Source organism: Bufo gargarizans, chromosome 3 (genome assembly GCF_014858855.1).
Source record: "Bufo gargarizans isolate SCDJY-AF-19 chromosome 3, ASM1485885v1, whole genome shotgun sequence".
NCBI lineage: Eukaryota > Metazoa > Chordata > Amphibia > Anura > Bufonidae > Bufo > Bufo gargarizans.
The window spans coordinates 55,786,290-55,810,565 of record NC_058082.1 but is presented as its reverse complement, the minus strand read 5'-3'; the positions used below and the strand labels follow the sequence as shown (position 1 = coordinate 55,810,565).

The window sequence follows — 24,276 nt, the reverse complement described above, 5'->3', positions numbered from 1 at the left end:
AAAAAAGTTATGGCACCGGGAAGGCAGGGAATGAAATACATAAACCCCAATAGCGGTCAGGAAAGGGTTAAGTGTCCCTTTCAGCACACCCAATGTGATCAGGAGTCACAGAGAGCCTGTGGTTCTGTTTGATACTGTATAATACATCCGGTGACGGCTGGTAGACCTGGAGGACTCCGTGGACCGCTCCTCCAAGCGCTCAGGACCACTGCGCTCTGGTCTCCTAGCAACCGAAACTCCTTCCAAAAGGTCAGTGGACGACAAGGAGGCGGGGAAAAGCGAAAGCCACACCCAGTCTATGTAGCGCTGGGTCTGAGCCAGTACGTAGCGTCAGGGGGACCCTTTGCGTCTTGCGCAGTGACGTCACGGGATCTCCTAGAAGCTGAGAAGTGCGCTGTGTTGTCGCTGTGCGCCTCTTGTGTGGGGAGCCGCAGTCTCCGCCCCCCTCCCGCTGCCTCTTCATGACCCGCAGTGGACGTGTGCGACACCATCCTCAGCGACTGAGCTGCATTTAGCCTCTGGTAGACTGGAGCTCTCACGGGGGAGATGGAGCTGCAGGGGAGCTGTGAGTAGGAGCTGGAGGCGCGGGAGCGGACAGCAGTGCAGGCACAGCGCGGTGAGTGGGACCTGTGGCTGCACTTGTTGCTGCGCTGACAGTTCGTTACACTTTCGTTTTCTGTACTGTTACATAGCGTACAGTACTGGTGGAGCAGCCTTCAGTGTATTATTGTACTGGTGGAGCAGCCTTCAGTGTATTATTGTACTGGTGGAGCAGCCTTCACTGTATTATTGTACAGGTGTAGCAGCATACAGTACAGGTGGAGCAGCCTTCAGTGTATTATTGTACTGGTGGAGCAGCGTACAGTACTGGTGGAGCAGCCTTCAGTGTATTATTGTACTGGTGGAGCAGCCTTCAGTGTATTATTGTACTGGTGGAGCAGCCTTCTGTGTATTATTGTACTGGTGTGGAGCAGCCTTCTGTGTATTATTGTACTGGTGGAGCAGCCTTCTGTGTATTATTGTACTGGTGGAGCAGCCTTCTGTGTATTATTGTACTGGTGGAGCAGCCTTCAGTGTATTATTGTACTGGTGGAGCCGCCTTCAGTGTATTATTGTACTGGTGGAGCAGCATACACTGTAGGCTGCTCTACTAGTACTGTATGCTGCTCCACCAGTACAATAATACACTAAAGGCTGCTCCACCAGTACAATAATACACTGAAAGCTGCTCCACCAGTACTGTACGCTGCTCCACCAGTACAATAATGCACTGAAGGCTGCTCCACCAGTACTGTATGCTGCTCCATCAGTACACTAATACACTGAAGGCTGCTCCATCAGTACAATAATACACTAAAGGCTGCTCCACCAGTACTGTATGCTGCTCCACCAGTACAATAATACACTAAAGGCTGCTCCACCAGTACTGTATGCTGCTCCATCAGTACAATAATACACTAAAGGCTGCTCCACCAGTACTGTATACTGCTCCACCAGTACTGTAATACACTGTAGGCTGCTCTACAAGTACTGTATTACAGTACTGGTGGAGCAGTATACAGTACTGGTGGAGCAGCCTTTAGTGTATTATTGTACAGGTGTAGCAGCATACAGTACAAGTGGAGCAGCCTTTAGTGTATTATGCTGCTACACCAATACAATAATACACTAAACGCTGCTCCACCAGTACCATATGCTGCTCCACATGTACAATATGGTACTGGTGGAGCAGCCTTCTGTGTATTATTGTACTGGTGGAGCAGCCTTCTGTGTATTATTGTACTGGTGGAGCAGCCTTCTGTGTATTATTGTACTGGTGGAGCAGCCTTCTGTGTATTATTGTACTGGTGGAGCAGCCTTCCGTGTATTATTTTACTGGTGTATCAATATACATTTCTGGTGGAGCAGCCTTTAGTGTATTGTTGTGCAGGTGTAGCAGCATACAGTTTCGCATTGTACTGGTTTATGATGCGTTATTGGTCTGATGTACTGGTGTAGCAGCATGCAGTGTATTATCGTACTGGTACAGTTATGTGTTTTCGCACAGAAGCAGCAGTATAAAGTGTTTTTTTTGTTCTGTCTTGAATGTACTGGGGCAGCCATACAGGTATAGCAGTGTACTGGGGCAGCCATACAGGTATAGCAGTGTACTGGGGCAGCCATACAGGTATAGCAGTGTACTGGGGGCAGCCATACAGGTATAGCAGTGTACTGGGGGCAGCCATACAGGTATAGCAGTGTACTGGGGGCAGCCATACAGGTATAGCAGTGTACTGGGGCAGCCATACAGGTATAGCAGTGTACTGGGGCAGCCATACAGGTATAGCAGTGTACTGGGGGCAGCCATACAGGTATAGCAGTGTACTGGGGCAGCCATACAGGTATAGCAGTGTACTGGGGGCAGCCATACAGGTATAGCAGTGTACTGGGGCAGCCATACAGGTATAGCAGTGTACTGGGGGCAGCCATACAGGTATAGCAGTGTACTGGGGGCAGCCATACAGGTATAGCAGTGTACTGGGGGCAGCCATACAGGTATAGCAGTGTACTGGGGCAGCCGCATTTGGTGTGTGATTGTCCTGGTGTACGGAGTGCTGTAGACAGGCTCACTCCATTCTCGTACAGGGAAGTCAGGACTGTCGGTTCCTGCTTTCTGCCTGTCATGGAGACTTCTCTGTTGTTGGCTGTCGGTGTAAAGTTCACTGGTTGTTTGTGCTCTTGTCTTCCTGTTCCCTTATAATGACCTGCTGCTGCCGTGCGGTGTCTTATTACACATTTAGTGGTATATTAGACTAGCAGAAGGACCCGGCTTTGCACGGGCATATTTACGGTAATTTATTTAATTTAATGTTTCTGTGTGTTGTTAAGATATTGACAGTATCCCCCATAACAGTGACCTCTACAGCACCCCGCCCTTTAAGGCCTCTTTCACATGAGCGTCGCAGGTGAGGGCCGGATGCATTGCGGGAAACCCACGTGAGTGCATACGCAATTTCAGTCAGTTTTGTCTGTGATTGCGTTGCGTTGTTCAGTTTTATCCACGCAAGTGCAAAGCGTTTTAATGTGTTTTGCGCGCGCTTGATAAAAAATGGAATGTGGTACCCAGACCCGAACCCAGACTTCTTCACTGAAGTTTGGGTTTGGATTAGGTGTTCTGTAGATTTTATTATTTTCCCTTATAAAATGGTTATAGTGGAAAATAATAGCATTCTGAATGCTTACGAAAATGTCCATTGTGGGGGTGTAATAAAATAAATAAACTCCCCTCATCCAGCCTTTATCATCTTCTTTCTGCAGGACCTGCAATGACGTCAGCGCAGGTCCTTCAAGAAAAAGAAGAAAGAAGACGATAACGGCTGCGCGATCAAGTGGATAAGGTGAGTTTTTTTTTTTTATTTATTTATTTATTTATTTATTCTTAACCCTTAGTGGACATTTACTTAGCATTCTGTATTAAAGAGGATCTTTCACTAGTATACAAACTAAAAACTAACTCTATCTGTGGGCAGAGCGGCGCCCAGGGGTCCCCCTGCACTTACTAGTATGTCTGGGCGCCGCTCCGTTCGCCCGCTATAGGCTCCGGTGTCTCAGCTCCGTCTGTTGTACTGGACTGATTTTTTTTGTAGGAGGCGTGTCCCTTGCTGCAGCACTGGCCAATCGCAGCGCACAGCTCATAACGAGACAGTGGAGGTCACTGTTAAAGGGCATGGCGCTGTGGGTGTTACTGTTAAGGGGGCAGGCCACTGTGAAGGACACTGTTTAAGGGGCGGGGTACTTTAGAAGTCACTGTTAGGCCTCATTCACACATACGTGGATTTTCACGGACCACAGTTCGTGAAAACCCATCCTGCTGTACTGCTGAGTGCACAGCATCATTGGTTGCTATGACGCTGTGCACTTCGTGTCGCTGCCGTTGTACAGTAATACACTCAAATGATCTATACATTACTGTACAGCGTCATAAAGAGTAAACAAACACAGTCAGCAGCACTACATACCCTGCCATGGGGCAAATATCCAATTTTCTCGGTACCAAAATTAGTGGTCCAAGTGAGGTTCTCGCACATTGGGGTCCAGGCCAAGGGTCCCTTGATGCAATAGTAGTTTATAGAGTTTCGCAGCACTCTTCCATTATCAAAATCCTGTTCTTTATTTGACAAGCAGCATACAATTACAGCTGTAACTGTATGCTGCTTGTCAAATAAAGAACAGGATTTGATAATGGAAGAGTGCTGCGGATCTCTATAAACTACTTGTACAGCGTCATAGCAATCAATGACGCCGTGCACTCAGCAGGACGGCAGGCCGAGTTTTCACGGACTGTGGTCCCTGAAAATCCACCTATGTGTGAATGAGGCCTAATAATGGATACTGTTGATATCTTTTAACGACACACAGAAACAGTAAATTAAATGGATTAAATATACCCGTGTGAAGCCGGGTCCTTCTGCTAGTGTGTGTGTGTGTGTGTGTGTGTGTGTGTGTATATATATATAATTACTCATACACAAAACATGACTTATAATGACCTGCTGCTGCAGTGTGGTGTCCTATTCCACATTCAGCGGTATATTATATATACTCATACACACACTGTCATATCAAATAGCAACAAACTGACACGTACTGGGAAAATGGCAGCTTTTTGTCAGTCACCTAAAGGGTTGCACTAGATCCATGACGGGTGCAATGAAAAATACCAAAATGCTTCTCCGTGGATGAAGGTTGGGCATGCCCCCCACAGGGGCTACACATATCTAAACAATCCACACCTCTTTTAACTGCATTGTATTGTTTGAAGTCTGATTTAAAAAAATATTTCATTGTAAATGAGGGGAGAGTGGAGCAGTTTGTGGTTGTCTCTGACATTTTATTTATTTATTTATTTATTTTATGCACTTATACAGGGAGTGCAGAATTATTAGGCAAGTTGTATTTTTGAGGATTAATTTTATTATTGAACAACAACCATGTTCTCAACGAACCCAAAAAACTCATTAATATCAAAGCTGAATATTTTTGGAAGTAGTTTTTAGAGTTTGTTTTTAGTTTTAGCTATTTTAGGGGGATATCTGTGTGTGCAGGTGACTATTACTGTGCATAATTATTAGGCAACTTAACAAAAAACAAATATATACCCATTTCAATTATTTATTTTTACCAGTGAAACCAATATAACATCTCAACATTCACAAATATACATTTCTGACATTCAAAAACAAAACAAAAACAAATCAGTGACCAATATAGCCACCTTTCTTTGCAAGGACACTCAAAAGCCTGCCATCCATGGATTCTGTCAGTGTTTTGATCTGTTCACCATCAACATTGCGTGCAGCAGCAACCACAGCCTCCCAGACACTGTTCAGAGAGGTGTACTGTTTTCCCTCCTTGTAAATCTCACATTTGATGATGGACCACAGGTTCTCAATGGGGTTCAGATCAGGTGAACAAGGAGGCCATGTCATTAGATTTTCTTCTTTTATACATTTTCTTGCCAGCCACGCTGTGGAGTACTTGGACGCATGTGATGGAGCATTGTCCTGCATGAAAATCATGTTTTTCTTGAAGGATGCAGACTTCTTCCTGTACCACTGCTTGAAGAAGGTGTATTCCAGAAACTGGCAGTAGGACTGGGAGTTGAGCTTGACTCCATCCTCAACCCGAAAAGGCCCCACAAGCTCATCTTTGATGATACCAGCCCAAACCAGTACTCCACCTCCACCTTGCTGGCGTCTGAGTCGGACTGGAGCTCTCTGCCCTTTACCAATCCAGCCACGGGCCCATCCATCTGGCCCATCAAGACTCACTCTCATTTCATCAGTCCATAAAACCTTAGAAAAATCAGTCTTGAGATATTTCTTGGCCCAGTCTTGACGTTTCAGCTTGTGTGTCTTGTTCAGTGGTGGTCGTCTTTCAGCCTTTCTTACCTTGGCCATGTCTCTGAGTATTGCACACCTTGTGCTTTTGGGCACTCCAGTGATGTTGCAGCTCTGAAATATGGCCAAACTGGTGGCAATTGGCATCTTGGCAGCTGCACGCTTGACTTTTCCCTGTTCATGGGCAGTTATTTTGCGCTTTGGTTTTTCCACACACTTCTTGCGACCCTGTTGACTATTTTGAATGAAATGCTTGATTGTTCGATGATCACGCTTCAGAAGCTTTGCAATTTTAAGAGTGCTGCATCCCTCTGCAAGATATCTCACTATTTTTGACTTTTCTGAGCCTGTCAAGTCCTTCTTTTGACCCATTTTGCCAAAGGAAAGGAAGTTGCCTAATAATTATGCACACCTGATATAGGGTGTTGATGTCATTAGACCACACCCCTTCTCATTACAGAGATGCACATCACCTAATATGCTTAATTGGTAGTAGGCTTTCAAGCCTATACAGCTTGGAGTAAGACAACATGCATAAAGAGGATGATGTGGTCAAAATACTCATTTGCCTAATAATTCTGCACGTAGTGTATAGCGCTACTATATTCCGCAGCGCTTTACAGACATTATCATCCAACTGTCCCCAATGGGGCTCACAATCTAAGGTCCCTATCTTTTTGGAGGGGTGCTGTCAGGACATTCCATTGTAAACAACCAGATTTATTGTAGTATATGTATGTTGCCGTGTTCTCCAGTTGTCAGACGCCTTCTCGCTGCTTACTGTGTTTTGCTTCATTGCTTTCTTTCTTGTGATTGTCTGTCTGTCTGTGGTGTCAGTCAGTCTGGGAGTCCCTCCGGTACCAGGGAGTCACTTCAGGAGGGTGTCTGTCAGGCTCCTGTTTTATTGTATTTCTCATGTGCCACAGCGGAGAAGGTCGCAGCCAGGGAGAATAAACAGCTCACCTTCTCCCTGTGACTCTCTCCGCTACATTTGGGCAGCTCACAGCTGGGGAGAAGGACACGCCCCCTAAGAAATGCGGCCATCTCCTCCTCCTCCCCCCTGTACCGATGTTACTAATTAGTATACAGGGCGCCAAAAGAGAACGGGATGCACAGCGCTGCAATGGAGTAGCCGATCTGATATATATATATATATATATATATATATATATATATATATATATATATATATATAATTTGTTTTGCGCAGGGACATGTACTAATACTGTAATATCAGGACCTCTTTAAACACCTTAAAACTCCTTTATGGGCCTAACCTGCTGATTCTGCCCTGGCAGGCTGACCGTCTAATCTCTCTAGTGCAGCAGATGTTGGGGGCAGGTGAAGGATCAGGCATGCTGGCTTTGAACATGCCCGATCCTTTGTACTCCTGGGCAATAACGCAGCCACCAGAGGGGTCTGGCAGTAGGTTAATGCCCTCTCACTGTTGAGAACGCATGCATGCTGCGCTCAGGTCAGCGGGTACCGAAGGGTTATGATGGTCTATTAAATGAGGGTTGGGACATTTTTCTGCTCATTACTAGTGTTGGGTGCGAATATTAATCGCCAATATCAGCACTTTGAGAATTCACAAATATTTAGAATATTCTTTTTTTCAAATATTCTAGATTGTCTTTTAATCAGTAACCTCCCTCCCTTCTTGCTTGTGGGCCAATGAGAAGGCTGCAATGTCTGTCTGAGCTTAGCAACATCCCTAGCAACCAATGGGAAAGTTGCCTACCCCTTACTATATAAGAACCTCCCCAGCAGCCATTTTCTGTAGTTTTTTAAAGTTCTGAGATTGACAGCAGTGACATTGCTGTGCTCTCCACTTACTACATCATATAGATAGTCAGTGCAGGTTATATCCTGATATACAGGTCCTTCTAAAAAAAAATAGCATATTGTGATAAAGTTCATTATTTTCTGTAATGTACTGATAAACATTAGACTTTCATATATTTTAGATTCATTACACACAACTGAAGTAGTTCAAGCCTTTTATTGTTTTAATATTGATGATTTTGGCATACAGCTCATGAAAACCCAAATTTCCTATCTAAAAAAATTAGCATATTTCATCCGACCAATAAAAGAAAAGTGTTTTTTAATACAAAAAAAGTCAACCTTCAAATAATTATGTTCAGTTATGCACTCAATACTTGGTCGGGAATCCTTTTGCAGAAATGACGGCTTCAATGCGGCGTGGCATGGAGGCAATCAGCCTGTGGCACTGCTGAGGGGTTATGGAGGCCCAGGATGCTTCGATAGCGGCCTTAAGCTCATCCAGAGTGTTGGGTCTTGCGTCTCAACTTTCTCTTCCCAATATCCCACAGATTCTCTATGGGGTTCAGGTCAGGAGAGTTGGCAGGCCAATTGAGCACAGTAATACCATGGTCAGTAAACCATTTACCAGTGGTTTTGGCACTGTGAGCAGGTGCCAGGTCGTGCTGAAAAATGAAATCTTCATCTCCATAAAGCCTTTCAGCAGATGGAAGCATGAAGTGCTCCAAAATCTCCTGATAGCTAGCTGCATTGACCCTGCCCTTGATAAAACACAGTGGACCAACACCAGCAGCTGACATGGCACCCCAGACCATCACTGACTGTGGGTACTTGACACTGGACTTCAGGCATTTTGGCATTTCCCTCTCCCTAGTCTTCCTCCAGACTCTGGCACCTTGATTTCCGAATGACATGCAAAATTTCGCTGTTTCTGGGGAATGCGGCACCTGTAGCCCATTTCCTGTACACGGTGGCTCTGGATGTTTCTACTCCAGACTCAGTCCACTGCTTCCGCAGGTCCTCCAAGGTCTGGAATCGATCCTTCTCCACAATCTTCCTCAGGGTCCGGTCACCTCTTCTCGTTGTGCAGCGTTTTCTGCCACACTCTTTCCTTCCCACAGACTTCCCACTGAGGTGCCTTGATACAGCACTCTGGGAACAGCCTATTCGCTCAGAAATTTCTTTCTGTGTCTTACCCTCTTGCTTGAGGGTGTCATTGATGGCCTTCTGGACAGCAGTCAGGTCGGCAGTCTTACCCATGATTGCAGTTTTGAGTAATGAACCAGGCTGGGAGTTTTTAAAAGCCTCAGGAATCTTTTGCAGGTGTTTAGAGTTAATTAGTTGATTCAGATGATTAGGTTAATAGCTCGTTTAGAGAACCTTTTCATGATATGCTAATTTTTTTAGATAGGAATTTTGGGTTTCATGAGCTGTATGCCAAAATCATCAATATTAAAACAATAAAAGGCTTGAACTACTTCAGTTGTGTGTAATGAATCTAAAATATATGAAAGTCTAATGTTTATCAGTACATTACAGAAAATAATGAACTTTATCACAATATGCTAATTTTTTTTTAGAAGGACCTGTAGTGCAGCTGTATAGTGCAGGGTGTTAGATAGTGATATAGTGTAGCTGTCCATACATACATGCTACAGACATAGTGCTGTGATGTCACAATACTTACTGCAGCAATCGGTAATATGTAGTCAGACCTGCTAAAATGTGAAGGTTCACATATTGCGCCCAAATATGCGCAACATTATTTGCCAATTTAGCACTTTTGCAAATATATTGGAGCACTCTATCTGCAGATAAAGCCATTTTTAATTTTCTGCCGTGCCAACCATTTGCTCCAGTCTCGGGAAACTTCTAGCAGCTTGGAAAATGTAGCGAAAGTGACCCACGCCTGTATTGCGCGCGCTTTACACGAATATTACATTGTCGATTTTTGAAATCAAGAAAATAGCGAATTTTCTAATTCGCAAATATATGACAATTATTCTACAAAATATTCGCGAAATATAATATTGCCCCTGCTGCTCATCGCTACTCATTACGTGAATAGAATGTAAAGGGGGATAGGGGATAACTATTTGGGGGTCCTACAGCAGTATGCGTTCTGCTGCTCCATTCATCTCTATGGGGGTGCTGTACTCCTCTTAGAGATGACTGGAGCTGTAGTTTGCCTGTCTCACTTGCCGCTCTCTTCACTGGATAGCACTGAATGAACAGTCATGTGCATCCACTGTGGATCTCAGCCTTTGCAATGGGTGAAATCCACAGCCGTATCCGCAGCGGAAATCTGGAAGAATGCGCATTGTATGAACTGTAATTTTGGATTTATATTAATGGGATGCTTCTCTTTAAAGTCCTCTCACTTTAGTAAGTGGCTTGTATAAATGCCATTTGCTGATGTATTGTGATTGTCCATATTGTCTCTTTTGCTGGTTGGATCCATTTTTCCCCTACGCCCATGACGGCACCCTTGAGAGACCGCCTCCATCCAGGATAGGAAACAGGAACTTTCGTGGAGAGCTCTTAAGGAGGGGCTCTGCCCCTCTAGCACCAGTTCCTGTTAGGACCTATAGTGGAGAGCTAGAGATTAGGCTGCAGGATCCACGCATGTGTTTCAGGTTAAGGGGTTACCTGGTGCGGCGTCAGACTCCACTATGAGCCGCCTGCTAAGTCTGGGGTCTTCCTTCTGGGTCTCGGACTGTTCCATGCGAAGCCGGCGTTTCTGGGCAGTCGCGGTGTTACTGGGAGGTAACGCCGGCACGCTGGACACTCCTGGCGGTGTTTTGGGAGGTCCGGGGCCTAGCCTTTCTTCCTCCTGGCCTCTAGTAGCTTACAGAGGCGGGGGGAGGGGGGGGGGGTCGAGCTTTTCTGTGCACGCGCTCCATGCGTGAACCGGAAGTTGCGTGACACAACTTCCAGTATTTGGAACGCATGTGGTTCCGGTGGACAGTGTTTCCGTCAATGAGGGAGAAACATCCTTCTTCCATAGGGGGCCGCATGGGGATGCTGGCAGGGACCCAACATGTGGGTTTTAAACCTTATCAGCGTGCGGTCAGAAGGATCCTCCCTCAGTATCTAATGGGGCTTATTCTCTTATTTTATTTTAGAATACCAAAGAGGGCCCTAGGAAAGTCACCGCTAAAATTTAAGGAAGAGAGTGTGCTGTGTGCAAGAAAAAACTCGCTCCTTGCTGGGCTCAATTGTTATGTCAGCATTGCGTTAAGGCCTCTTTCACACGGGCGTCATGTTTTTTGCCCGGATAAGAGGCGGGTGCGTTGCGGGAAAATGCGCGATTTTTCCGCGCGAGTGCAAAACATTGTCATGCGTTTTGCACTCACGTGAGAAAAATCACGCATGTTTGGTACCCAGACCCGAACTTCTTCACAGAAGTTCGGGTCTGGGATTGATGTTCTGAAGATTGTATTATTTTCCCTTATAACATGGTTATAAGGGAAAATAATAGCATTCTGAATACAGAATGCTTAGTATAATAGTGCTGGAGGGGTTAAAAATAATAAAAAAAGTTAACTCACCTTCTCCTCTTGTTAGCGTAGATCCCGGTCTGTTCTTTAGCTGTGGACTGAATGACCTGAGGTGATGTCAGATCACATGCTCCAATCACATGGTCCATCACCATGGTGATAGAGCATGTGATCTGACGTCATCAAAGGTCCTTCAGCCACAGCTAAAGAACAGACCGGCCTCTACGCGAACAAGAGGAGAAGGTGAGTTAACTTTTTTATTATTTTTAACCCTTCCAGCACTATTATACTAAGCATTCTGTATTCAGAATGCTATTATTTTCCCTTATAACCATGTTATAAGGGAAAATAATACAGTGAATAGACTGTCACCTAGAACCCATGCGTGAAAATCGCACCGCATCCGCACTTGCTTGCGGATGCATGCGATTTTCACGCAACCCCATTCATTTCTATAGGGCCTGCGTTACGTGAAAAACGCACAAAGAGGAGCATGCTGCGATTTTCACGCAACGCATAAGTGATGCGTGAAAATCACCGCTCGTGTGCACAGCCCCATAGAAATGAATGGGTCAGGATTCAGTGCGGGTGCAATGCGTTCACCGCACGCATCGCACCCGCACGGAAAACTCGCCCGTGTGAAAGGGGCCTAACAAGGTGGTAGACAAGGAATCCCCGTCACTACTTCAGAATATCAAAGACATTGTTAAATCTGAAGTTTCTGATTCTATCAAAATGTTTAAGAAATGCCTCTCTTCCTCAGCTGCGGGCAAGCAGGGTCACTCTAATGTCATATCCGATACCTAATCTTCTGACGAGAATGAGCAAGGAGAAATCCTAAATAACTCAAGCTCTTCCTAAGGTGAAGAATCGGGTAGACCTAGGGTTGGACGATATCAGAAATATTCAGACGATAACGATATTAAATTTTTTTTTTGCGATAACGATATATATCGCGATAAATACCTGTTTAAAAGAAAAAACACAAGGAGACGTTATACTGTATGGGGGCGGCCACAAGGAGACGTTATACTGTATGGGGGCGGCCACAAGGAGACGTTATAATAAAGTCTTGTGGCCACAGGCCACCATACATACATTAATACTTTACGATATACTTTTCCCGCGGCTGCCTTGCTTGTGTGCTCCGATTCTGACATCAGATTTCGGTGGGCAGAGATTTGAATATGGGAGCAAGGAGGAGGGAGAGCCGGGGGCGGCCGGCTGCGGGAAGTAATACGTTTGTAATTTTGTCACCAGAGCACATGAGCGAGGCAGACGCAGGAAAAGTCTCTCCAGAGACACCCAGTACTCACACAGAGTTCGACACCTAGAATCGCCATATCACAGTTTTTTTTAATACCGCGGTATATCGTGATACCGGTATATAGCCCAACCCTAGGTAGATCTTTATTTTCCCCTGAGGATAAGGATTCTCTGCTCAAAGCTATTAGAGCCACAATGAAGGTGGATGAATCCAGAGAACAGAAATCTATTCAAGATATAATGTTTGGTGATCTGGGTCACAAAAAATCCGTTTTCCGTTAAACGAAAATATAAAGTATTTAATTCAGAAAGAGGGGGGAAAAAACCTGACCAGAAGTTTTTTTTATTCCTAAGAACATTAAGAGAAAATATCCTTTCGATGATGGCATGATGATGAGTCATTAAACTTGATGCTCCTATTGCAAAAATTTTAAAAAGATCTGCTTTGCCTTTTGAAGACCTTGGCACTTTAAAAGACTTGATGGATAGACGGGCAGAGCTGTTCCTTAAAGTATGGGAGGCCTCTACTCAGGCCTTTAAGCCTAATATAGCCACTACCTTTAATGCCAGGTCCTTAAAATTATTGCTACAGGAATTTCATATCCATTCCAAAATAAAACCTCCAGAGACCAGCTCCTAGGGGTGTTTCCTACCATCCTTAAAGCAGTGGACTTTATTTCGGATGCCTCGGCTGACTCATTAAGATTAAATGCCAGATTCGCGACTCTCTCCAAACTCAGCTAGCAGAGTGATTTGGCTTAAGGTGTGATCCGGTGACACAGGTTCAGAGAATAAGCTTAGCTCTATCCCGTGCCAGGGAGATTCTCTTTTTGGGTCAGTTTGGGATGACCTTTTAGAGAAGGCCTCTGATAATAAGAAAGGTTTTCCCGTTCCCAAACCCCCCAGGAAGCAGCTGTTTTTCCGCAGAAACAGGAGAGTCTTCAACAAAACAGATAAAAAGCTAAATAATTGGAGATAAAACAGAGGTGGAAGTTGATAAAGGTTTATTTTTAATACCCAGTCCACTTCAGGCCCCAAGTCTGGTCAGCAATGAGGGTTACTGTCCCGTGGGGGAAAGACTATCTCTTTTCTCGGGCTTGGGGAAAAAAATCTCAGTAAAAACCTGGATAAATGGTATCATAAAAGACGGTTTTTATCTAGCGTATATCTCTCTCCCACCGGAAAGGCTAAAAGTTGAGAATTTAGCTCAAAACTTTTGTGAAAAACTTAGCACTAAAAGAAGAAGTTTTTTCTCTTAAAGAAAAATGTATTCATTCCCGTTCCAGACTCGGGGAAAGGGAAGGGGTTTTATTCGTCCCTTTTTCTCGTACCCAAGCCAGATGGATCTTTCAGACTGATTATAAACTTGAGACTTAGATCAGTACCTCAAATACAAAAAGTTCAGAATGGAATCCGTACAGTCTGCAATAAAACATAATTTTCAAAGATTGAGTGATGGCTACCATAGACATAAAGGATGCCTACTATCGCATCCCAATTCATGTTGATTTTCAAAAATACCTCCGAGTAGCGGTGTCTATGGAAGGATGGGCTCATCATTTACAATACAGAGCACTTCCATTTGGAATATCCCAGGCCCTGAGGCTTTTTACAAAATATTTGGCAAATTATTGGCAGAGGTTATGGCCCACATAAGGGAAAAGGACATTGTTGTTAGTTCTTACTTCGATCTTCTGGTGCTGGCAGAATCTATAGATCTTCTAACCTCTCGTCTTCTAGAAGTGTAGACATTATAGTAAATCTCGGATGGTAAATAAACTGGGGAAAAGTCAAACTTGAGCCCCTCCCAAGAAAGTGTTTTTTTTTTTTTTGGGGGATGATCCTAGATTCTGTGAATCTGCGGTGCATTCTCCCTCCATACAAGATAACTCCGTTAAGAAAAGACAAGTTCTGATAGCCTCAAAGGATTGAAATATCAGGCATGGTACTAGGCAGAATTACCTCCACAATACCCAGCTGTAGGTTGGTCCCTGTTTCGCTCCAGGACACTTCAGTGGCAGATCCTAAAAGAATGGCAGGGGTCATTGTCCCCGCTGGATGGCCCTCTTCCTCTCACCTCTCAGGTGATACAGTCCTTAACCTGGTAGCCTTCAATTATGACTCGGGGCTTCCCATGGGTTCTTTAGGAACAAGTAACCATAACCACAGATGCCAGTCCGACCGGGTGGGGGGCATTTTGTCAGTGGGGGGGTTCCTTAGAGGGCATGGAGTACAAAAGAAAGCCAGGATTCCCAAAATGTGAGGGAATTAAAGGCGGTTCTGCTGGCCTTAAGAGCTTTCCTGCCCAAATTACAGGGAATAGGAGTAAAAATATTCTCAGACAACACTACAGTGGTATCCTAACTAAACAGACAAGGAGGGACAAGATCAGAACGTCTTATGTCCTTAACCACAGACATTTTCTCACTAATCATTCCTTATATTCCTTTTATTAAGGCAGTGCATCTAAAAGCAACAGAAAACAAGGTGGTGGATTACCTAAGCAGAAGCCATTTGGATCAGGGAGAATGGTGTTTGAATCGGGAGATCTTCAATCACATAATTCACCTTTGAGGTCGTCCTCAGGTAGACCTTTTTCGCAACCAAGCAAAACAAAAAATGCACTCTCTTCTTTTCCCTAAATCCAAGAGACTTTCTGTTAGGGATAGATGCTTTCTCCCTTCCTTGGCCGGATCTGCTTCTGTATTCCTTTCCTCCTATAAGACTTCTCCCGAGGGTTTTACAGAAGCGGAGGCAGGAACAGACGAGGCTCGTTCTAATTGCACCTGGCCGAGAAGAACCTGGTTCACTTTGCTGAGGAAACTCTGTCAGATCCATGGATTCTTCTGGACAGGCAGGATCTGTTGTTTCAGGGGCCCGTCTTTCATCCGGAGGTAAAGAACCTTCATCTGGCAGCCTGGTATTTGAAGGGGAAATCTTAAGAGCGTAGGGGCCTATCCAAAGAGGTTATCTCCAGCCTTTTATCTTGTCATAAGAAACTAACTGCCACCATTTACCTTTAGAGTCTGGAAGACTTTCTTAAGGTTCTGGATTTCCTTCAAGACTGTCTTAATAAAAACCTTAGACTTAGCACCCTTAAAGTACAGGTCTTTGCGATGAGTACCTTTTTTGATTTCCGCATTGCCAATCATCCTTGGATTAGGAGATTCTTTAAAGCAGTCAGTAGAATTAAGCCTGTAATCAGGTCTCCCCCATGGGATCTGAATCTAGTTTTGTCCAGGATGATGGAGCCTCCTTTTGAACCGCTACATGATTTATCTATTAAAACATTATCTTTTAACCACTTAAGGACCACAGGTTTATACCCCCCTAGTGACCAGGCCCTTTTTTACAAATCGGCACTCCACAACTTTAGCGGTTTATTGCTCGGTCATGCAACTTACCACCCAAATGAATTTTACCTCCTTTTCTTCTCACTAATGGAGCTTTCATTTGGTGGTATTTTATTGCCGCTGACATTTTTACTTTTTTTGTTATTAATCGAAATTTAACGATTTTTTTTGCAAAAAAATGACATTTTTCACTTTCAGCTGTAAAATTTTGCAAAAAAAACGACATCCATATATACATTTTTCGCCAAATTTATTGTTCTACATGTCTTTGATAAAAAAAAAATGTTTGGGCAAAAAAAAAATGGTTTGGGTAAAAGTTATAGCATTTGCAAACTATGGTACAAAAATGTGAATTTCCGCTTTTTGAAACAGCTCTGACTTTCTGAGCACCTGTCATGTTTCCTGAGGTTCTACAATGCCCAAACAGTAGAAAAACCCCACAAATGACCCCATTTCGGAAAGTAGACACCCTAAGGTATTCGCTGATGGGCATAGTGAGTTCATAGAACTTTTTATTTTTTGTCACAAGTTAGCGGAAAATGATGATGATTTTTTATTTTAATTTTTTTCTTACAAAGTCTCATATTCCACTAACTTGCGACAAAAAATAAAAAATTCTAGGAACTCGCCATGCCCCTCACGGAATACCTTGGGGTGTCTTCTTTCCAAAATGGGGTCACTTGTGGGGTAGTTATACTGCCCTGGCAATTTAGGGGCCCAAATGTGTGAGAAGAACTTTGCAATCAAAATGTGTAAAAAATGACCGGTGAAATCCAAAAGGTGCACTTTGGAATATGTGCCCCTTTGCCCACCTTGGCTGCAAAAAAGTGTCACACATCTGGTATCGCCGTACTCGGGAGAAGTTGGGGAATGTGTTTTGGGGTGTCATTTTACATATACCCATGCTGGGTGAGAAAAATATCTTGGTCAAATGCCAACTTTGTATAAAAAAATGGGAAAAGTTGTCTTTTGCCAAGATATTTCTCTCACCCAGCATGGGTATATGTAAAATGACACCCCAAAACACATTCCCCAACTTCTCCTGAGTACGGCGATACCACATGTGTGACACTTTTTTGCTGCCAAGGTGGGCAAAGGGGCACATATTCCAAAGTGCACCTTTCAGATTTTGCAGGCCATTTTTTACACATTTTGATTGCAAGGTACTTCTCACACATTTGGGCCCCTAAATTGCCAGGGCAGTATAACTACGCCACAAGTGACCCCATTTTGGAAAGAAGACACCCCAAGGTATTCCGTGAGGGGCATGGCGAGTTCCTAGAATTTTTTATTTTTTGTCACAAGTTAGCGGAAAATGATGATTTTTTATTTTTTATCTTTTTTCCTTACAAAGTCTCATATTCCACTAACTTGCGACAAAAAATAAAAAATTCTAGGAACTCGCCATGCCCCTCACGGAATACCTTGGGGTGTCTTCTTTCCAAAATGGGGTCACTTGTGGCGTAGTTATACTGCCCTGGCAATTTAGGGGCCCAAATGTGTAAGAAGTACCTTGCAATCAAAATCTGTAAAAAATGGCCGGTGAAATCCGAAAGGTGCACTTTGCAATATGTGCCCCTTTTCCCACCTTGGCAGCAAAAAAGTGTCACACATGTGGTATCGCCGTACTCAGGAGAAGTTGGGGAATGTGTTTTGGGGTGTCATTTTACATATACCCATGCTGGGTGAGAGAAATATCTTGGCAAAAGACAACTTTTCCCATTTTTTTATACAAAGTTGGCATTTGACCAAGATATTTTTCTCACCCAGCATGGGTATATGTAAAATGACACCCCAAAACACATTCCCCAACTTCTCCTGAGTACGGCGATACCACATGTGTGACACTTTTTTTGCAGCCTAGATGCGCAAAGGGGCCCAAATTCCTTTTAGGAGGGCATTTTTAGACATTTGGATCCCAGACTTCTTCTCACACTTTCGGGCCCCTAAAAAGCCAGGGCAGTATAAATACCCCACATGTGACCCCACTTTGGAAAGAAGACACCCCAAGGTATTCAATGAGGGGCCTGGCGAGTTCCTAGAATTTTTTTTTTTTTTGCATAAGTTAGCGGATATTGATTTTTTTTCTGTTTTTTTTCCTCACAAAGTCTCACTTTCCGCTAACTTAGGACAAAAATTTCAATCTTTCATGGACTCAATATGCCCCTCACGGAATACCTTGGGGTGTCTTCTTTCCGAAATGGGGTCACATGTGGGGTATTTATACTGCCCTGGCTTTTTAGGGGCCCTAAAGCGTGAGAAGAAGTCTGGAATATAAATGTCTAAAAATGTTTACGCATTTGGATTCCGTGAGGGGTATGGTGAGTTCATGTGAGATTTTATTTTTTGACACAAGTTAGTGGAATATGAGACTTTGTAAGAAAAAACAAAAACAAACAAAAAATTTCCGCTAACTTGTGCCAAAAAAATGTCTGAATGGAGCCTTACCAGGGGGGGGGGGGGGGGGCGGTGATCAATGACAGGGGGGTGATCAATGACAGGGGGGTGATCACCCATATAGACTCCCTGATCACCCCCCTGTCACTGATCACCCCCCCTGTAAAGCTCCATTCAGACATCCGCATGATTTTTTACGGATCCATGGATACATGTATCGGATCCACAGAACGCATGCGGACGTCTGAATGGAGCCTTACAGGGGGGTTATCAATGACAGGGGGTGATCAGGGTAATCAGGGTGATCACCCCCCTGTCACTGATCACCCCCCCTGTAAAGCTCCATTCAGACATCCTCATGATTTTTTACGGATCCATGGATACATGTATCGGATCCACAGAACGCATGCGGACGTCTGAATGGAGCCTTACAGGGGGGTTATCAATGACAGGGGGTGATCAGGGTAATCAGGGTAATCACCCCCCTGTCACTGATCACCCCCCCTGTAAGGCTCCATTCAGACATCTGCATGATTTTTTACGGATCCATGGATACATGGATCGGATCCACAAAACGCATGTGGACGTCTGAATGGAGCCTTACAGGGGGGTTATCAATGACAGGGGGTAATCAGGGTGATCACCCCCCTGTCACTGATCACCCCCCCTGTAAGGCTCCATTCAGACATCCGCATGTGTTTTGTGGATCCGATCCATGTATCCATGGATCCGTAAAAAATCATGCGGATGTCTGAATGGAGCCTTACAGGGGGGGTGATCAATGACAGGGGGTGATCAGGGAGTGTATATGGGTGATCACCCGCCTGTCATTGATCACCCCCCTGTCATTGATCACCCCCCTGTAAGGCTCCATTCAGACATCCGCATGATTTTTTACGGATCCATGGATCGGATCCACAAAACGCATGCTGACGTCTGAATGGAGCCTTACAGGGGGGTTATCAATGACAGGGGGTGATCAGGGTAATCAGGGTGATCACCCCCCTGTCACTGATCACCCCCCCTGTAAGGCTCCATTCAGACATCCGCATGATTTTTTACGGATCCATGGATACATGGATCGGATCCACAAAACGCATGCTGACGTCTGAATGGAGCCTTACAGGGGGGTTATCAATGACAGGGGGGTGATCAGGGAGTGTATATGGGTGATCACCCGCCTGTCATTGATCACCCCCTGTAAGGCTCCATTCAGACGTCCGCATGTGTTTTGCGGATCCGATCCATGTATCCATGGATCCGTAAAAATCATACGGACGTCTGAACGGAGCCTGACAGGGGGGGTGATCAATGACAGGGCGGTGATCAATGACAGGGGGGTGATCAGGGAGTTTATATGGAGTGATCAGGGGTTTATAAGGGGTTAATAAGTGACGGGGGGGGGGGGGGGGTGTAGTGTAGTGTTTGGTGCGACTGTACTGACCTACCTGAGTCCTCTGGTGGTCGATCCTAACAAAAGGGACCACCAGAGGACCAGGTAGGAGGTATATTAGACGCTGTTATGAAAACAGCGTCTAATATACCTGTTAGGGGTTAAAAAATTCGGATCTCCAGCCTGCCAGCGAGCGATCGCCGCTGGCATGCTGGAGAGCCACTCGCTTACCTTCCGTTCCTGTGAGCGCGCGCGCCTGTGTGCGCGCGTTCACAGGAAATCTCGGCTCACGCGAGATGACGCCAATCGGCGTTAGTGTGACCTGGCAGCGCCGCAGCATTGACGCCTTTCGGCGTTAGCGAGACGGGAGGAGGTTAAAACTTCTTTTTTTGGTGGCCATCACCTCACCTCAGGAGAGTGGGTGAGATTTCTGCCTTTTCAACCTCTTCTCCGTATACTAACATCCTGGAGGATAGAGTGCTCATTAAACCCGACCCGTCTTTTCTGCCAAAAGTGGTCTCTCTTTTTTCATAGGTAATATGGTTTCATCTAGAACCGTAGCCAGATGGATAGTAGGGGCTATCGTTTTGGCCTATTCCTCAGCGGGCGAAACTCTCCCCTTGGGTTTCGGTGCTCATTCAATCTGATGCATTTCTACTTAATGGGCAGAAAGGGCCAATGCATCTTAAGAGCAAATTTGTAAGGCAGCTAACTTGTAGTGTCGAAAAAAAAATGTACTTTTTTTCGTCACTACAAGTTAGATTTAGACTCTCATGATTGTCTATCCTTCGGGAGGAAAGTGTTACAAGAACCCATCCTTAAAGGGGTTCTGCACTTTCATTTAACTGATGATCTATTCTCACCCGGGACCCCCGCCGATCAGCTGTTTGAGAAGGCAGTGGCGCTCCAGCACCGCCGTGGCCTTCTCACTGTTTACCGCCGGCCCACTGACGTCACGACTATTATCAACTAGTGTGGGCGCGGCTAAGCTGTGTTCACTTGAATGGAGCTTAGCCGCGCCCACACTAGTTGATACTAGTCGTGACGTCAGTGGGCCGGCGGTGAACAGTGAGAAGGCTGCGACACTACTTGAGCGCCACTGGCTTCTCAAACAGCTGATCGGCGGGGGTCCCGGGTGTCGAACCCCCGCCAATCAGAAGCTGATGATCTATCCAGAGGAGTAAAATCCACGGCAAAGAATCCCCATTCAGTACATATAGATTGCTGGGGGCCTATATGGTACTTCTGTGGGCCTTCTGTTTTTAGGCAGCGGCACACAGAGGTTTTCTTATAGGAATTCTGTATGAAGCTATGATTTAAACATGTCATGCAGTCTGGCAGAGCTTTTCTCCCCAGCAGCAATGCAAGAGAAAAATCTAGATTTACTGAGATTGGCATTGCAGAAGGGAGAGGCGACATGGGGCGAGAATGGCAAACGTCATACGGTTTTGCAGATAATCTGTAGGGACACCACATAGCTCCATACATGGATGCAGTTGGAAATCCATGTCAGCATCCTAAGCAATGCAAAAGGTGAAATCCGCAACATGCTCATATTTTCTATTTTCTGATTCTTTCTGTTAAGCCTCATTCACACATCCATGTCTGTGCTTAAATCCGTGAAAAGGTGGTCAGTGATGCCTACGTAAAGATGTCCGTGTCAGTTTTTTTTCTGCTGTGCATGTGTCATCTGTGTTTCACTGACTCTGAACAGCTGAAAAATTATTTTCAAAGCATCTCTTACTAATGAGCCATGAAACACGGATGGGTCCGTGTTGCGTCTGTGGTTTTTACAGACCCATAGACTATAATGGGCATGATAGATCCATGAACACTGACAAAATAGAGCATGCATCCGTGCTAAAAATACGGACCCACGGACCACGCTAAAACACTGTTTGAATACACACATTAAAAAGAATGGGTGCGTGTGCTGTCCGTGGAACACAGACATGTAAATTACCATGGATTTGAAGTGCGAAATTCCCACCACAAATCCTCCCCAGTTCTACCATGTCTGAATGTAGCTAAGGCTCAGGCATGAGGTTACATATATACAGTAGGTATACATGTCCACATACTTAACGTTAAAGGGGTTGTCCAGGTTCAGAGCTGAACCCGAACATACCCCCATTTTCACCCGAGCAGTGCTAAAGCCTGCCCATCACCGAATACACTGCTGAGTGGAAGCCTCTGCCCGGCAGTGTGCTATTACAAACAAGAGCCCTTGCCCTGCTTGATCCAACGAAAGGGCAAGGGAGAGCATCGGGGCATGATATGCTCCAATTGTACTACAGGAGGCCTGCCTGGGTGAAAATGGGGATATGCCCGGGTTCAGCTCTGAACCCTGACAACCCCTTTAAGAAAATGTCATTGCTAACTTTGGCTCCTTTCACTGTGTCAGAGGTCCATGTCCTGAGGATTTCCTGAAGTATACCTCCAATGTACACCATGGCATGTCTTCTGTAGACATTCTTTTGTAGGATACCTCTGCATAAGCACTCATGCACACGGCCGTATGTATTTTGCAGTCTGCGAATTGCCAATCCACAAATACAGATGTTGTTGCATCTGCATTTTTTCCAGACCTATTGACTTCAATGTATCGGTATTGGTAACAAAAAAAAAAAAGAGACGGAACATGGACTGCATCCCAATTTGGCGGATTTTCTGACCACAGAACAGATACAGTTGTGTGCATGAGGTCTAAAATGGGAAATGGACTTTACTTTTCTATACAGTAAAATAAATTAATAAAAAATTGGCTATACTGACACTTTTTTGGCCTCCTTCGGATGAATGAGTTTGATATCAGGTGAACAGAACCAAGGTGGTCTGCGATTTATTTATTCTCACATTTAGGACTCGTGCACATAATCGGCCTGGGAAACCCAGTCCATGTGTCTATCGGATCTCCTGTGCAGACGTCGGCTCCGCTGAACTGACCGTATCTCAGCGTTTTATGATCTGATCGCGGATCTCTTGTACTGATCTCACAGTTTAGCAGAAGAGATCTACAATCAAATATGGACTGACTGCATCATAAAACGCTAAGATACCGTGCCCAGGGGATCCAGCAGACATATGGACTGTGCTTCCAGGCCGATCACGGCGCCATTCTTTTAGTACTGGATGTACTTACTATTGAAGCTCAGTCCTATGTACTTGAATTTACTTGTGCCTGGTAAGCAGCATTCGCTGCGGTGCCACAGCAGTGTTAGGCCCCATGCACAGAACTGTATTAGTTTTGCTGTCCGCAAATTGCGGATCTGCGAAACAAGGATGCATGAATGGATCTGCATTCGAGACGCAAAAAGCGTGGATTGTATGTGGACCAAAACTACAGTCGTGTGTATGAGGCCTTAACCCCTTGGCGACATACAACGTACTAGAATGTCACAGCGGGAAGTGACTTTCCACAAATTGACCTACTAGTACGTCATGATGATCGGGCGGGCACAGGAGCTGTGCGTGCCCGATCAATGCATCGGCCCAGCTGTGACTGACAGTTGGTAGCCTGCTGTATCTGCCGGCAACGTTGTAAACTGCGATGTCGGCAGATTACCCCTTTATATGTCACAATCAAGCATATACGAGGTTCGCAGATGGAGGGGCTCCCTCTGCCTCTCCATTGGCCCCTGTGCTGCTGTGACAGGGGGCCCAATGGTGGCCATGGCAGCCCCAGTCCACGCAAAGGCCTTGGGGTCTGACATGCACGGAAGCCTGTGAGGCCTATCTCCCAGGATGGGTCTCGCAGGCATGCTGTCGGTGTAGTTCAGTGCTGATCGGGACAAAAATAAAAAGTGTAAAATAAGTTTAAAAAAAAAGTCACATGACCTACCACCTCAGGTGAACGCTGTAAAAAAGATAAAATAAACTGTTCCAATATAGCCATTTTTTTGGTCACCTTGCTTTGAAAAAGTGTAATATTGAACGGTCAAAAAACAAGTACCCAAAAAATGGTACCAATAAAAACGTCAACTCTTCCTGCAAAAAAACAAGCCCCTGCGCAAGACTATCGACAGAAAAATTAAAAAAAATATATCTTTCAGAAAATAGAGACGCAAAGACATAATTCTTTTTTTTTTTTCAAAAATGCTTTTATTGTGTAAAACTGAAAAAATTTATATCTGCTCTATAAAAGATAACACATGATCTATTCTGTCAGGTGAACGCTGTAAAAAAACAAAAAATAAAAATGGTGCCAGAACAGTCATTTTGTGGTTACCTTGCCTCCCAAAAAGTGTAATATCGAGCAAAATAGTACCAACAAAACTGTCACCTTATCCCATCGTTTTTGGGGAGTTTCTACTCTACGGGTGCTTAAGGGGGTCTTCAAATGCAACATGGCAACCTAAAATGATCAACGCAATAAATATTCAGTTTTGTTTGGCTGTTAACCCTTGCTGCCTTACAGGAATAAATGGATTAAAATGGAAAATCTGCAAATAAAAGTGATATATTGATAGAATGATTTTAGTATGAATACACTGCTTTGTCTTTGACTGGTTCAGTTACTACAGTTTACATATTTTTTTTGTCAAAAAATGGAAGTAGAAAAGAAACGGCAGTTTTTTTTCTTCTTGTAGATTATCACTTATCTGCTTATCTGTCTGCTGAAATAAATGAGCACAGTTGGCCTTTATCATATGGATGACATTTCATTTTTAAAGGAGAACTGCCGAAATTTCTATATGAAGGGC

The 24,276-nt window shown here is 44.6% G+C and overlaps 1 protein-coding gene across 2 annotated transcripts in view; it reads left to right on the top strand.

Moving 5' to 3' along the window:
• Nucleotides 1-373: 373 nt before the first annotated feature.
• FNDC3A (fibronectin type III domain containing 3A) overlaps nucleotides 374-24,276 on the top strand; it is a 251,256-nt gene continuing 227,353 nt past the window's right edge. Inside the window, exon 1 of one of the 2 annotated variants that reach the window (XM_044285431.1) lies at nucleotides 374-616. The gene's annotated coding sequence lies outside the window, so the exon portion shown is untranslated. Of the gene's footprint in view, nucleotides 617-14,906; nucleotides 15,017-24,276 lie in introns of those variants that run through there. The other variant, XM_044285432.1, reaches the window with a different exon arrangement.